This window comes from Heterodontus francisci, chromosome 41 (genome assembly GCF_036365525.1).
Source record: "Heterodontus francisci isolate sHetFra1 chromosome 41, sHetFra1.hap1, whole genome shotgun sequence".
Taxonomy (NCBI): domain Eukaryota; kingdom Metazoa; phylum Chordata; class Chondrichthyes; order Heterodontiformes; family Heterodontidae; genus Heterodontus; species Heterodontus francisci.
Window position 1 is genome coordinate 18,558,996 of NC_090411.1, and position 17,381 is coordinate 18,576,376.

Below are 17,381 nucleotides of genomic sequence, written 5' to 3' on the forward strand. Positions count from 1 at the left end.
CTCCACCTTTCTCCCACTCCGACCTCTCTATCCTTGGTCTGCTCCAGTGTTGCAATGAACTCAAAGTAACCTCGAGGAACAGTACCTCACTTTTCGACTGGGCACTTTACAGCCTTCTGGACTCAACATTGAGTTTCAATAGTTTTAGTTCATAATTCTGCCCTCATTTTCTTATCCTTTTCTCTCTTTGCTGCTTTATTCCACACCACCACCACCCCCCCCCACAAGCCCTACCTTATTTCTTTCTTAATCCCTTTACTTTGTGTTTATATGGCTGCTATACTACCATCTACACGCCATCCAGACACATCTTTTGTTTCTAGACTTGGCTTTGCCCCATGAAATCTTTTGTCATTTAATCTCTCCTGCCCTCCACCCTATCACAGACCTTCCCTTTTGTTCGTCTTCCACCCCTCCCTCCTTCACTTCCTCAAAACTTATTACAACCTTTGCCATTTCTGAGGAAAGGTCATTGACCTGAAACTTTGGGCTGGATTTTGTTCTCCCCAAGGCGTCGGGTTCCTTGGCAGGGGAGGGAAAGGGCCTGAAGATGCCTCTGGGAAAGGGCCGCCCATGCACCTGAGGGCCCGGTCCAATATTACTGGCAGTGGCGAGGCCACCTGGCACCGCCACCCCCCCCACCCCATTCCCAATTTGAATACTTAAACAAATTAAAATGAATTTATTAATAACAATCAAGTCACCGCCTGATGGCCGACTGTGATCTTCGTCCCAGTGGCCGGCACCTCCGTGCCTTTGGATCCTGTCCGGGGAAATGAGGTGCCACACTGGTGCAGAAGGGGAGGAGGTAGGTTTATCAGTGCAGGGGGTGGGGGGGAACAGGGTCAAATTAACATCATGGGTGTAGGGGTTGGTGGGAAGGGTTGTAGATGAAAGTTTGTGCACTTTGGGCAGGGTGGGGGGGTGGGGGGGAAGGTCAGGTGGTAAAAGTAAGTGTTTTGTGGGGGGGGGGAGGGCAAATAATTAATTTAATTGTTATTGGGGGGGTGGGAGAGGGGCAAAAGAAATGTATTTATTTATTTTAATTCACTTTGCCTTTAACTATTTAATTGCTGGTAGGGCTGACAGTCCTTTAAAAATGGCATCACTGCCTGCGCACAGGCAGCTGACACCATTTTGCCAGGGACAGACAGCCCCCCCCCCCCCCAATGTAATCCAGTGGGGTGGGGGGGGGGTGGCCCGGCCCAGCTATTTAAATGAGCCGCCGAACGGAATATTGCGGTACTCTGTGACATGCAGATCGCCATTTTTTCCAGCCCATTAGCTCTGTTTTTCTCTCTCCACAGATGCTGCCAGACCTGCTGTGTATTTCTAACACTTTCCGTTTTTGTTTCAGATTTCCAACACCCCGCTGTATTTTGCTTTTGTGTTGTCTAATGGCAAACTTCTAAACAAGAGCAAGTACCAGCAGCCAGCTCGGGTGGGCTGGGGAATTGCTGTCAGACTTCAGCCAACGCTCGGCTGGCATTTCACACCATATCCTCCAGCTATTCTGATGAATGACAACCACATCATGGTAAAACCTGAGACTCTTCATACTCAAGACTCCAACAATTCATTTAATTTTCCTGTTGCATATATATCAATAAAAATAAGATAGGCATTACCAATTTTAAATGTGCAAGTTGCAGTAAGAAATACTAATGTGCTCAATTAAATAAGAGTAGATTTACTTTTCAATCCCTCACTGTTTTTCCACAGTCCTATCTCCATCTGTTCATATGATTTACATTCAGCTACTGATGTTCATCTAATTATTGGATTACATTACTTTGGCTGTCTATCTACTATCTATAGCTTCACTTAACTGTACATCTGTATAATTAGGTACCTGTCTTGGCTCTCTCTCTCTCTCTCATATAACATTTAAATTTTTAATCTTTTTTCTATTGACTAGTCATGTGAATCTGTTTCCATTTCTCTCTCCACATCCAGATACATAAACATATGTTTTGCTATTATAGCCACATGCATATACATACACTTATAACCATACACATACAGATACATTCACAAAGATAGATTTGGGTGACATAGAAACACACTCCTGTGTATGGACACAGAGAACATATACATTGAAATGTACATAAAATATAGTGCATATAAAATTGCACAAATAAATCCAACAACTATTATTTTTAGAAAAACTCCATTTAAATTCCAAATAAAAACCCAAATTGGTATATTTGTTGAATAAAAATATACATATTTCATTATAATAATCACAATTGGAGACCAAGCTGTGGATTCAAACTTACATTCAGTAAGTGCTCTTCAAAGAATTAGAATTCAATCAGTCAACATTCTGCAAGTTATATTGAATCCGAATGAAAGAGCCCTTCAGAAGCAACGATCTTGCATTTCACTTAGATTTCCAACATTCTTCACATTCTCTTTATTGAACAGAGCTTGCTGTTCCATCCAATATTCACATTTTCATTCCAGCATATTATTGGAGGAAAAGGTGCCTATTCTTTCTCAATGGGACTGAATATTAGCTACAGAAAGGAAGTGCACTCACCTTTCACATTGATCTTGTGCTATAAACAGGGAGCACTGAATCAGTGCACTGATGAATTAGTCAGAACATCAGAATTAACTCCTTCACTGGCACATTGTATCACATACCCTCACTATAGAATCAAACAGAATCTTGTATTAGTGATGGCCATGTCTGCTATGCCAATGGACTCTCTATTTTTTTTAAACTGAATTTTAAAATGTATTTTCTTTTCTCAAACCACGTTATGCATGATTCCCAGTTGAGAGGATAGGGCAGGCAAGCTGCCCTCAGCCTTTATTTGAGACCAGCCTTAGCTCAACCCCGAGATAGCAAATAAGAATGGTATGTGGGTGAACTCACTTCTGATCTACCTATTCCCATCTCCGTAGCAGTGTACCCACCCATTAATGTAACGTCGCACCCTCTGGTCATTGGCTCAAATCAAAAATTACTTATGTGTAAAAAAAAATCCCAGTCATGAAATCATATCCAAGGAGCATTAGCCGACTGGATTTGTATGGATTTCCTACTAAGAAGCCATCAACATGTAATAGTGAAGATCATTCCACACATATCAGCATTGCAGTCAGGTGCTGCTGCATGGCATTCCCTAATAAATAAATTCTTACTAATGCTGCATCCACCACCCTTTCAGGCACTGCATTCCCGATCATAACAACTGACTGCGTAAAAACAATTCCCCTCATCTCACTGCTTTTTTTGTCAATTATCTTAAATCTGTGTTCTCTAGTTACCAACCTTCCTGCCAATCGAAAGTTTCTCCTTATTTACTCTATCAAAATCTCTCAGCGTTTTGAACATCTCTATTAAGTCTCGCCTTAACCTTCTCTGCTTGAAGGAGAACAATCCCAGTTTCTCTAGTCTCTTTACAGAACTGAAGTACCTTATCCCTGGTACTAGTCTGATAAACCCCTCCTGCACCCTCTCTAAGGCCTTGACATTCTTCCTAAAGAGTGGTGTCTAGAATTTTCCACATTATTCAAGCTGAGGTCTAACCAGTAATTTATCAAGGTTTAGCATAACTATTTCCTTTTATATTCTATGGGGGGAGTTTTAATCCCATAGAACAGGTGAGAGCAGGGAGGGGAGAAGAGTTAAATTCTTAAAAATGGGAAACCCAACCCCAATTAGCCATGAATGTTCCTACTCCTGTTTTAGACAGGGCAGGTTGGGGTCATCCGAGTAACCTACTCGAGAGGTGGCTCAGATTTTATTAGCGATGTCGATGTAACGGCTGCTGGCTGGGAATCCCTGGGATCAGAAAATCCGGCAGTTGAAGGGAGGCAGGAGTTCCCTGATCCAGCATTGCTTATCTCTCAGAAGGAACGGAGTGCTTCCTCCCAGCCCCCCACACTAACCTGCAATGATCAATTGAATCCTCCATAATCTCTCCTTGTGATCCTTCCCATCAGGCGATGTCTCAAACTGCAATCTCTCGACCTACAATCTCCACCCCCCCCCCCACCCCCACTTCCCTGCAACAGCTGGAATCTCTCCCACTCAATCTCCCCACAATCATTCTCCTGTGATTTCCCTCCCCGGCGACCTTTCCACCTCCTCCAGTCTCTCTGTGATCTGTCCCTCACTCTCTTCCCCATGATAACTCCCCCATGGTCTCTCCCCCTACAATCTCCCTCCCTGTAATCTTCCCCTGCAATCTCTCCATCAGCGATCTCTCCATCCCCCATGAGCTCTCCACCGAGAACTCTCCTCCTGCAATCTCTCCCCCAAAACTCCCCTGCAAATCTCCACCACGATCTCTCCCCCCGCAGTCTCTCCCCTGCGATCACTCCCCCTGCAGTCTTTCCTCTGCAATCTCTCCCACCGGCGTCTCTCCACCTGCAATCTCTCCTTCCCTTTGCTCCATTCCCAGTCAGTGACCTTCTACAGCAGCCCTTCCCACCCAGCAGTGCATGACCAACTCCTCAATCTGGCAAGGATCCTGTATACTTTTTTAATAACCTTACCAACTTGTCCTGGCACTTTTGTGCATATGGGACCAGATATTCAAAGGGCTGTGGGGTTAGGAACTTGAGCAGATGCAATTTGAAAATTGCAGTCTTGGAGGTCATCTCCGGAACCTGGATAGTCTGCAATTTTCAATGTGAGGGAGGGGTGGTAGGGAAAGGAAAAACTGCTCGCCTTCAATTAAGGGCCCATTAAGCAGGTGTTTAAGGGGCTGGGGTGTTCAGGAAGGCAATTTTCAATTTTGATTTCAGCGATCCAGACCACAGATAAATATTATAAAATGTGATGGAAATAAATTTGAGGGGCCAACTAGCACCGGATCCAGCCTTCACTTGGCCTCCTTCCGTCCTCGTCACCATCCTGGCCCTTTCATGAACTGCCTGCACTCCACGGCAAGGCTGCATCACCCTTCAATATAGCTGCCACCTGTCTTTGCCACTGGCCCCAGGCAGGCAGCTCCCGCCTCCTTGAGGCACTCGGCACCTCTAATTGCGAGCTCTCCTCCTGCCCATTTAGCGCATTTGCATTCCAAGATTGCATTGCGAGAGTGACGCTGCTGAGGTGCAGGGTCGGGACCCTGAACTGCTCCAGGCGTCAGGTTCCTGACCCCTTTGAAAATCCTGCCCATGAATTCCCAGTTCCTCTCTATCCTTGCACCTCATTTAAAATCATACCATTTAATTTATATTGCCTTTCCTCATTCTTCCAAAATTAATCACTTCACACTTCTCTGCAATAAATTTAATTTGCCATGTGTTCGGCCATTTCACTGAACTATGTCCTCCTGAAGCCTGTTACCATCCTCCTCAATATTTACTACTGTTTTGTCTCATTTGCAAACTTCGAAACTATTTACTTTATACCCAAATGCAGATCATTAATATATATGTCATAGACAACATTTTGTGGTGTATGTCATCTACCTGCCATATGCTACAAAATATTGCCCAGTTTACTGGTTGCTTGTTTAACTTTTCCAAATTCCTTCAAGTGCCTTCTCTTTTATCTGTTCCAAAGTCATACAAGTATTGTAGACAGTGTTCTCCTCTTGGCTGCCAACTCCTAGCAGATGCGCTTTCATCCTCTGAAGATCATGTACTGGAGCGTCAAACATAAGAACAGGAGGAGGCCATTCAGCTCCTCGAGTCTGTTCTGCCATTCAATGAGATCGTGGCTGATCTGTATCTTATCTCCATCCACCTGCATGGACTCCCTCAGCCAGATTTCCAAAGGGCCATGGGATTTAAAAATCATGATCCCAGAGGTCATTTCCAGGTCAGCCCTCAATTTTTAATGTGAGGGCAGAGGTACAGGGAAGCCGCTCGCCTCTAATTAAGGGGCTCATTAAGGGAGTGGGGAGGGGCCCGCACTGCAATTTTCAAAGAGGAATCCGGCGAACCCGACTAGGTCGGTGCACCATAGTGTACAGCTGTCGGGCTCACAGTAGGCAGGGGGCTAACTTTATTGTTTAAAGAAGAAATGCTTTCAGCCCATGGGGATCTTGCACCAGGCCCAGCGCAAGATTTTTTTTTAAATTATGGAACCACTGCCTCACATGTTCATTCTGCTGGTCCTCTGAGGAGCTGCCTGCTCTCCTCAGCATAGCAGTGGTAGGCCCCAGCATGGCTGCCACCCACCTTTGTCACTACCTATGCGGGCAGCTCCCGCCTCCTGCAGACACTCAGCGCCACTAATTGGATGCTGAACTCACCTCCTGCCAATTAAGCTATTTACATTTGAAGATTGCATCAAGCTGCCAATGCAGCGGAGACAGAGTTGGGACCTGGAAATTATACAGAGCATCAGGTTCCTCAATTGAATGGCCTGGCTCTGATTTTTAAGGTTATATCCCCTTGTCCTAGAAAAAGATTCCATCTACCTATCAACTCCTTTCAAACCAGACAACTTCCTTCACCCCCACCTCATGCAGAAGAATATCCATTCATCAGTCATCAAACAGGATTGGGGTGCCTTGGCATTTACCCCAACTGTAACTTGGGGTAGGAGTCAGATGGTCAAGGCAGAGATGGGGGACAAACTGGCCTGACTGGGGTGGCCACTGGCAGAGATCAAGAATACTGGATACAGACCCTGCTCCCTGGCCCGCCATCACCCACTTATGCACACATGCATAAATGGCTACGAGCTTAAGACCTGCCAATATAATTAATTAAAACGAGCGTGGAGCACTGCAGTTGCACTTTTGCACACTGAATCACTTTATTGATTAAGTTTTAAGTAATAATTACCAATAATGACTGAACTAATTATAGAAAACGAACAGTAAATGCTGGAGTTCTTTCGCAAAATTGAAATTTCTCAAGGGGAAACACGTCATTGCACCTTTGTTTGAGGCATCAGTTGCCAAAGGAAAAAAAGATCAATTTGCTTTAATGTAATCCAAGTGATTCTGTACAGAATATGGCGCTAGAATGTTCTCGCTCAGTGTTTCCACCTTTGTTTTCCTACACATCAGGTCTCTCGCCACGGAAGAGTCATTGTTGAATTTTCTTTTAATCAACTTTTATGCTGCAGTCAATACTCCTACAAGACTGGTGGTGCCTCACTGCATGGAAGACATTACATAGCCCAGCGACAGTCACTTTATCACAGGCAATTTTTAAAAAGAGCTCAATGATGATGTACTTGCATTTTGACAGTTAAATTGGTGACTTTCTGACAAAATGTGCTGATACACATCTCCCTTTCCTCGGTGGCCGACAATGATATTACCTTGGCACAAAGTGCAGAATGCCTGATGCTCTCTCCCTTCCTGCTTTTTGCTAGGAAATCACATTCTCTTGGATTGAACATCTTTCGGGTATTTTGAATTGGTGAATGATGGAGGGTATGGTGATGAGGACAAAGCTAGGATCTTTTTTCTGCAGGCACTTGCCGACCCTGGAAATGATTTTCAATTTCTTGATATTGATATTAGCTGATGAGGTTGGTGCAACAACATTATATAACATTGAGGGCTTAAGGATACAGGGCAGGTCCGATAGGACTTTTATCACGGGCACTCGCCAACCTGGAAATGATTTCATGACCAATGAGGCTGATAGGGTGGCCATTTGGAAGCACCCAGCCTCTAATTAGTTGATTTTGGTATAATTTTAAATCATCTCCATATTGGTCGGCAAGTGCCCGCAAATGAACGGACCTTCCCCTCAGGTTGGGCCAGTGTTGCAAACTTCAAAATACTGGACCTAAGGGTGTCTGGTACTGGAATGGGGCCAGAGGCACTGAAATCTGGACACGCCGGTACAAAACTGGAGGAATGGCCACCCTAGTCTGGACCTCGACGGCGTGAAGCCCAGGATATTATAACTCCAGGTCCTCTTGTGCAGACCGTCAGTCAGACACCTGGCTAAAACTGGTGGGATGTGACGGGGCACAGTGGTAATGTTACCGGATTAGTTGCCTGGACTAATGCTCTGGAGCCAAGAGTTCAAGTCCTACCATGGCAGCTGGTGAAATTTAAATTAACTAAATAAATCTGGAATAAGCAGGGTCAGTAATGGTGACCATGAAACTACCAGAAACCCATCTAGTTCACTAATGTCCTTGAGGGATGCATTACCCAATCTAGCCTACATGTGTCTCCAGACCCACAGCAATGTGCTTAACTCTGAAATGGCCTCACAAGCCATTCAGTTGTATCAAACTGCTACAGAAAGTTGAAAAAGAATAAAACTGGATGGAACTGGCATCGAATTAGGCACTGGAAATGACTGCCCAGTCGACCCTGCAAAGTTCTCCTTGGTCTGGTGGCTTGTGCCAAAATTGGAAGAGCTCTCCCACAGACTAGTCAAGCAACAGCCTGACATAGTCATACTCACAGAATCATCCAAAGTCCCAGACTCCTCCATCATCATCCCTGACCAGAGGTGGCACCACAGCGGTATAATGTTTGAACGGAGTGGTCCTGGGAGTCCTCAACATTGACTCTGGACCCCATGAAGTCTCATGGCATTGGGCCCAACATGGGCAAGGAAACCTCCTGTTGATTGCCACCTACTGTCCTCCCTCAGCCGATGAATCAGTACTCCTCCATATTGAACACCACTTGGAAGCAGCACTGGGAGTAGCAAGGGCACAGAATGTATTCTGGATGGGGGACTTCAATGTCCATCACCTAGAGTGGCTCAGTAGCACCACTACTGACCAAGCTAACCAAATCCTGAAGGATGTATCTGTCAGATTGGGCCTGCGGCAGGTGTTGAGAGAACTAACAAGAGGGAAAAATCTACTTGACCTCACCCTCACTAATCCACCTACGGCAGATGCATCTATCCATGATAGTATTGGTAGGAGTGACCAGCACACAGTCCTTGTGGAGATGAATTCCCATCTTCACACTGAGGATATCCACCACTGAGTTGTATGGATTACCACCGTGCTAAACGGGATAGGTTCAGATCTAACAGCTCAAAAGTGGGCATCGATGAGGCGTTGTGGGCCAACAGCAGCAGCAGAATTATATTCAACCACAATCTGTAACCTCATAGCCTGGCATATCCCTCACTATACCATGACCATGAAGCCAAGGGATCAACCCTGGTTCAATGATGAGTGCAGGAGAGCATGCCAGGAGCAGCACCAGGCATACCTAAAAATGAGGTGTCAACCTGATGATGCTGCAGCACCAGAATACATGCATGCTTATCAGCGGAAGCAGCATGTGATAGATAGAGCTAGGTGATCCCAAAACCAACAGATAAGATCAAAGCTCTGTAGTCCAGCCACATCCAGTCATGAATGGTGGTGGATAATTAAACAACTAGCTGGGGGAGGAGGCTCCATAAACATTCCCATCCTCAATGATGCAGGAGCCCAGCACATTAGTGCGAAAGGGAAGGCTGAAGTATTTGCAACCATCTTAGCCAGAAGTGCCAAGTGGATGATTCATCTCAGCCTCCTCCTGAGGTCCCCATCATCATAGATGCCAGTCTTAAGCCAATTTGATTAATTCCACATCATATTAAGAAATGGCTGAAGGCACTGGATACAGCTAAGGCTATGGACCCTGACAAGATTCCAGCTGTGCTCCAGAATTAGCCAAACCGCTAGCCAAGTTGTTCCAGTACAGCTACATTGGAAAATTGCCCAGGTTTGTCCTGTTCGCAAAAAGCAGGACAAATCCAATCCAGCCAATTATCAGCCCATCAGCCTCCTCTCAATCATCAGCAAACTGTTGGAAGGTGTCATTAACAGAGCTATCAAGAAACACTTACACAGAAATAACCTGCTCACCGATGCTCAGTTTGGGTTCCACCATCGCTGCTCAGCTCCAGACCTTATTATAGTCGTGGTCCAAGCAAGGACAGAAGAGCTGAATTCTCGAGGTGAGGTGAGAGTGATTGCCCTTGACATCAAGGCAGCATTTGACTGAGTGTGGCATCAAGGATCCCTAGCAAAATTGAAGACAATAGGAATCAAGAGGAAAACTCTCCACTGGTTGGAGACATACCGAGGACAAAGGAACATGGTTCTGGTCGTTGGAAGCCAATTATCTCAGCCCTGAAACATCGTTGCAGGAGTTCCTCAGGGTAGTGTCCTAGGTCCAACCATCTTCAGCTGCTTCATCAATAATCTTCCCTCCATCATAAGGTCAGAGGTGGGGATGTTTGCTGATGATTGCAGTGTTCAGTACCATTCACGACTCCTCAGATACTGAAGCAGTCCATGGACAACATTCAGGCTTGGCCTGATAAGTGGAAAGTAACATTCATGCCACACAAGTGCCAACAGATGACCATCTTGAACAGGAAAGAATCTTATCATCTCCCTTTGATGTTCAACGGCACTACCATCGCTGAATCCCCCACTATCAACATCCTGATATTATCACTGACCAGAAACTTAACTGGACCAGTCATATAAGTACTGTGGCTACAATAGCAAGGCAGAGGCTGGGAATTCTGCAATGACTAACTCACCTTCTGACTCCCCAAAGCCTGTTCAGCATCTGCAAGGCACAAATCAAGAGTCTGATGGAATACTCTCCACTTTCTTGGCTGAGTGTAACTCCAACAACACTCAAGAAGCTCAACACCATCCAGGAAAAAGCAACCCGCTTGATCGACACCCCATCCACCACCTTAAACATTCACACCCTTTCCACCGGTGCACAGTGGTAGCAGTGTGTACCATCTATAAAATGCACTGCAGCAACTCACCAAGCTTCTTTTGACAACACATTCAAAAGTGCAACCTCCTAGAAGGACAAGGGCAGCGGTTGCATGGAAATACCATCTTCAAGTTCCCTTCCAAGCCACACACCATCCTGAATTGGAACTATATCGCCGTTCCTTCACTGTCACTGGGTCAAAAACCTGGAACTCCCTCCAAAACAGCACTGGGGGTGTACATACATCACATGGACTGCAGAGGTTCAAGGCGCTGGCTCACAATCACCTTCTCCAGGGCAATTAGTGATGGGCAACAAATGCTGGCCTTGCCAGCGATGCTGAAATCCTATGAAGGAATAAAAAATAAGTTGGCAAGAGAGGGGCTTCGGGACGGCCTCATGATTGGGAGTGGGGCGGGTGGGGTGGGGTGGATGACACCTGAGGCAGGGGAAGCCTAAACATTTGTTGTGAGGCCTGGAACAGCACTCCTGTTCTGCCAAACCTCATTAGGAAAGTCAAAATAAGTAAAAAGGCTTTTCTTTTTGGGCCTCCCTGCACAGCCCTCTAGTTAAACTGGCAGTCAGACTCCAGTGGTGTCATTGGTTCCCATCTACATATTTATAGAAGGGATTCCATTGATTTCGAGCAGATGTCTCATTTGCCTGCTCAGAAAAGCAAGTTAAGATTGGAGCCTGTGGAACTGGCAGGGCCATTGGTAGGTCTGTCCCACAGGGCAATTTTAACTGTCTGCTCATCCAATTACAGCTCTGGCATTTAAGATTAAAATTGCCCCTTGTTCAGGCCTTGATGTTGGGTGATCTGTTCTTTTGGGCTTGATCATTATTATTCTGCATACTGCTATTTTGAAAAGGATGATCATCTGAAGGATCTATTTTTCGGCCTTTGAACATTGATGTAGCCACTTACCCTATCATTTTCAGCATCTCCTGAAATTCCAAACAGCCCTCTTTCATACTCACCCTGTGCAGGTAATGGGTGTTAATGAGCTTCATGCACTGATCAGTTTATTGCTCTGCTGTAGCAGTCCTAGCAACATTTGAGCCAGGAGTGCTGAGTTTGCTCCAGGATTGCCAACCCTCCAGGATTGCAAGCAAAACCTGGGAGAAAAATCAAGAGCCTTAGAAAAAAATGTAGCAATCCTTTTTCATTTCATTATTAGCTATAAAAATATTGGAGATGGTGGAGAAAGGGTTGTTTGACTGGACAGGGTGGTTGAAGGCAGGAGGTTATGTGATATAACCTCCAGGAATATATCCAACTAGATTTGGCAATCCTCATCTGCTCTAATATGTGATCAATGTCTATCAGTGATTTGGTAAGTTCTGTGTAAAATGCTGCAGCTTAGTGGATACCATCCTAACATATGATATAGGAGGATATAAATACTGTGGCTAGAAGAGCAGGTCAGAGGCTGGGAATTTTGCAACAAGTAACTCATCTCCTGATTTCCCAAAGCCTGACCACTACCTACAAGGCACAAGTCAAGAGTGTGATGGAATACTCTCCACTTGCCTGTGCAGCTCCAACAACACTCAAGAAGCTCATCACCATCCAGGAAAAAACAACCCACTTGATCAGCACCCTATCCACTTTAAACATTCACACCCTTCACCAGTGGTAGGTTTTAATATGGAGTGAGAATTCGATTGGGAAACCTCTTCCAGTGTGTTGATTTCCCTCCCTGCCAGAGGCAGCAGAAGACCACAGCAATGTTAACCACTAGGTTACAGTTGAGTGCCACTGATGCACTTTCTGCCTGTTCCACATGGGACGGGGTGCAGGGTGGAGGAGTGGGAAAATTGTGCAGCCCTTGGCATCCCATCAGCTTCCAGGTAAGTGTATGGGATGAAGTTACGGGAGGCTCTTGTGGGAAAGGAGAAGATGAGACAGGAATAGGGACACCACAACATATCTCCTGAGGCTGGAGGAGCACTTTTGCTTCCCCTGGTCCCACAACAGAAATGTTTTGACTTACCTGGAATGCCTCTTGTTACGACCGAGGCTGGAGGAGTGCACTGTTTTTTCTAGTTCCACTTCTCCACAGGTCACAACATATATTTAAATGTGTACCCAGTTACCGATACGGTCCATCATAGACTCTATTTTTATCCCAGAATAAAATACACCAACCAGGTTTCTTCAATTAACAACAAAATTATCATTTATTATAAAACAAGACATAACCAATAATGAAGCAAAGCAGTAACACACAGAGTAAAATATGAAAGTTCCCTTTTACCTTAGCCCCTCACATACACAGGATAACCAAAAAAAGAGATTTTCTCTTTAGAGCTCTGTTACAGAAAAAAGACAAAAAAGAATACTTTGGCCAAATACCTGCTAATTCTTGAAGAAAAAAAGAGGATATGGAACAATGTCAGTTGTCCCTTTTTGGTTTGGTGTCCCAAATACGCATAGATGGCTGTCACTTGGATCTTTCTAGAACAGTCCTTTTCAGGCCACGTTGAAGATCAGTTTGGCAGGCTTTCCAGGAGAAATATGACAACAGGGGTTTCTGGCAGGCTTTTCAGGGGAAATGCAGCATCAGTTTCTCTATTTCTTACACTTGATTCTCAGGACGTTTTCAAAGAGATGGAAGAGGGTGCTGATGGTGACTGCTCTCTTGGCTGGTTTTCTCCAACTGCCTTCAAAACAGTTCACACCTCAACACACTGTCCAAAGCGAAACCAAAAACAATATCTCCAGAGTCAAGCCTCCTGACCCCTATAAATCTTGACCTGTCACTTCTTGTAAACATCTCCCCTAGTCAAAAAGCTCCTGCTGGGTATTTATCTGAAGACAGGTGACTTCCAGTAAATGTTGTTTTCAAATAAGACCTTTCAGTGTCCTTTCAATGACCCCAATGGAAAAAAATCCATGGAATCCTTTTCAGTTTTCCCAAATAAAACAATGCCCATAATTCTAAAATACATGAGTCCTCAAAAAAAAAACTTAACAAAAAATACAGAAGCACCATCATAACACTTTTCATCCTAAGAAAACCACTAATGGATTTGGGAATGAATAGTTAGGTCATGGGTATGACAAAAGTGGTTGCCATCATCAGATTGTAAACTTGTACAGAGCTTTTATTGAAATTTGTTAATCAGTCAAGAAAAGACTTAATCTAGTGTGCCGCAGGAAACCTTTCCCAGACTTTTTGAAACAAGCCAAGTACAAATGTTATGCCCTGCCTTGCTTTAGCTCCAGATGAGTCTTTCCGTCCTTGATGAAGTTGAACTCTTGCAATGTGGTGAGCACCTGAGATAATTGTCCCAGAAGTCTCCCAATAATGAACCCTCTAATTCTCCAGACGCCAAAAGAAAATCAGATGGGGTGCAATGCAGGTTGCCAATTCACTATTGCTTTTTGCACTTCAGCCCAAGACCAATTTCACTGCCTGTTAATATAATTTCATATCCCTTCATGTTAATATATGCCATATCTCCCATTGGTGCTGTTATGGCCACAAGGGCATAGTTCACAGCCCCTTGGGCCCTCAGTAGCCCTGCCATCCTGAAAGTACCAATCTCCTCTCCAATGAAAAGCTGGGACTATAGGAAAGGAAATGAACTGGAAGGCTCTAGAAAAATGTGCATCTGTGTAATACATCTGAATCCAGTGAATAAAGAACTAAACTGACCAACACAATTTGGGTACAAACAGCTCTTGACACTGTTAGTGGGCACAACTCATGTTTTGTGGTGCAAATGTGGCATAACTGATCATGGAGTTTTGGGCCAAAGTATTTATGATGCTAATTTCCTACTTTTAAAAAAAATTAATTCATGGGATGTGGGCATTGCTAGCTAAGCCAGCATTTATTGCCCATCCCTAATTGCCCTTGAAAAGGTAGTGGTGAGCTGCATATCAAGATACCAAGGGATCTCTGCACCATTTCAGTCAATGGACCACTGTTATATTACACTGATGCATTAAGTCCGAAATATAACTAATTTGTGGTTAGAAATTAGAGTTTAGCTTTTATAAAGCTATTTAGAGTCAGAGTTTTACAGCACAGAAACAGGCCCTTCTGCCCAACGAGCCTATGCCAACCATCAAGCACCTGTCCTAACTAATCCCATTTCCCAGCACTTGGCCCGTAGCCTTGTATGTTATGGCGTTTCAAGTGCTCATCTAAATATTTCTTGAATGTCGTAAGTGTTCCTGCCTCTACCACTCCTTCAGGCAGTGTGTTCCAGATTCCAACCACCCTCTGGGTGAAAAAATCCCTCAACTCCCAAACCTCCTGCCCCTTACCTTAAATCTATGCCCCTAGTTATTGACCTTTCTGCTAAGGGAAAAAGTTTCTTCCTATCTATCCTATCAATGCCCCTCATAATTTTGTATACCTCAATCAGGTCCCCCCTCAGCCTTCTCCGCTCCCAAGGAAAACAACCCCAGTCTATCTAGTCGGTCTTCATAACTGAAATGCTCCAGCCCAGGCAACATCCTGGTGAATCTCCTCTGCACCCTCTCCATTGCAATCACATCCTTCCTATAGTGTGGCGACCAGAACTGTACACAGTACTCCAACTGTGGCCTAACCAGCGTTTCTACAGCTTGAAGATTGTAACAGCAGGTAAGTATCAAAGTGCTTGGTTCATTCAGTTCACGGTCAAGTAGCTTAACTGGTTGACTCATGAGTACTTTTGTCACTTTTCAAGAAAGTTTACCACAGAAATTGCAGCTGAATAGGGAGGAGGACATGATACAGAGTAATCAAAGAGGAATTCACAACTTTTAATGAGTTGGATCTGTAAACCCTCATGTTCACAGAGCACAGCAGAAGCAGACTGCTGTACATCCCTGTGAGGAAATCTTCAAAAAAGTATCTATTGTGCTATGTAGAAGGAGGTGACAGAGTGTCAGCTCTCACCCTCAGGACTGCAAATTAGTGCAAAAAATTGTTGATCTGGCCAGAGCACATTCGCTTTTCTTCTTTGGATAATAGTACGTGCTTCGCCCTCTAAAACTGAAAGCTGCATAACTAAGCCTTTACTTTGGTTAAATATGGCCAACAGCAAATTCTTGCAAACTCAATCTTAAAGCCCCTTCCTTTACATTAATTGGGCGATCACATCTCTTACCTCAGCTTCTCTATGCTACTTGGCACACACACCTCAACTGCTAGCATTCACCTAATTCACTCAATCTGGTTGCAGGAAAAATGGCGCAGTGCTTATGAGAAACAGAGCACTTTAGAAGATATCGCCAACCTGAAACACCTAATGCCCAATGAGGAGCAGGCCAAGGGCTGGCACTGCTCTCTTTCCACAGGAAATAGTGCGGTTGGGGGCATAGTGGCAAACCAGCTATGCAGCCAACATGGCACCCCTCAGCCACAATCTTCCACCCCCTTTTTTCTCACATTCGTAGCTTATATCCTCCTTTCCTGTAGATCCACCAGGCCACAGACATAAGATGAAGAAAACAAGGAGGAAGAACAGGGACACAACTTCCTTGTGAAAGAAGTTTAATTGATAGCGACAGGAACTTACAAAGTGATGCGAATGCCATCTATTACACTCAAGACCTTGAGACACTCAGCACTATTGCACTTAAAGAAAAAGCCGATAATTGCACAAAGATGGGAGGCAGGTTAGAAGATTGGACAGAAAATAAAAACAGCAAAGAATGACTGAAAGATTGATAAGGAAGGTAAAATTAGAGAAAGCTAGCTAGAAATATAAAGACAGGTAGTAAGAGTTTCTACAGATATTTTTTTTAAAGGGTTAACAAAGTGACCAATGGTCCTATAAAAAGTGAGTCTGGGGAATTAATAATGGATAATAAGGAGATGGCAGATGAATTGAACAGATATTTTGCATCAGTCTTCACTGTTGAGAATATAAGTAATATCCCAATATTAGCCGTAAGTCAGGAAATAGAAGGGAGAGGATAACTCAAGAAAATTACAATCACCAGGGAAGTGGTACTGAACAAATTGTTGGAGCTGCGGATTGACAAGTCCCCGGGTCCTAATGAACTTCATCCTAGGGTGTGAAAAGAAGTGGCTAGTGAGATAGTTGATGCTTCAGGCGGGATAGAGAGGAAGGTAAAAGGGGTGGAGGAGTTGCATTACTGGTCAAAGAGGATATCACAGCTGTGCTGAAGGAGGGCACTATGGAGGACTCGAGCAGTGAGGCAATATGGGCAGAACTCAGAAATAGGAAGGGTGCGGTAACAATGTTGGGGCTGTACTACAGGCCTCCCAACAGCGAGCGTGAGATAGAGGTACAAATATGTAAACAGATTATGGAAAGATGTAGGAGCAACAGGGTGGTGGTGATAGGAGATTTTAAGTTTCCTAACATTGACTGGGATTCACTTAGTGTTAGAGGTCTAGATGGAGCAGAATTTGTAAGGAGCATCCAGGAGGGTTTTCTAGAGCAGTATGTAAATAGTCCAACTCGGGAAGGGGCCTTACTGGACCTGGTGTTGGGGAATGAGCCCGGCCAGGTGGTTGAAGTTTCAGGAGGGGACTACTTTGGGAATAGTGATCACAATTCCGTAAGTTTTAGAATACTCATGGACAAAGACGAGTGTGGTCCTAAAGGAAGAGTGCTAAATTGGGGGAAGGCCAACTATACCAAAATTCGGCAGGAGCTGGGGAATGTAGATTGGGAGCAGCTGTTTGAAGGTAAATCCACATTTGATATGTGGGAGGCTTTTAAAGAGAGGTTGATTAGCGTGCAGGAGAGACATGTTCC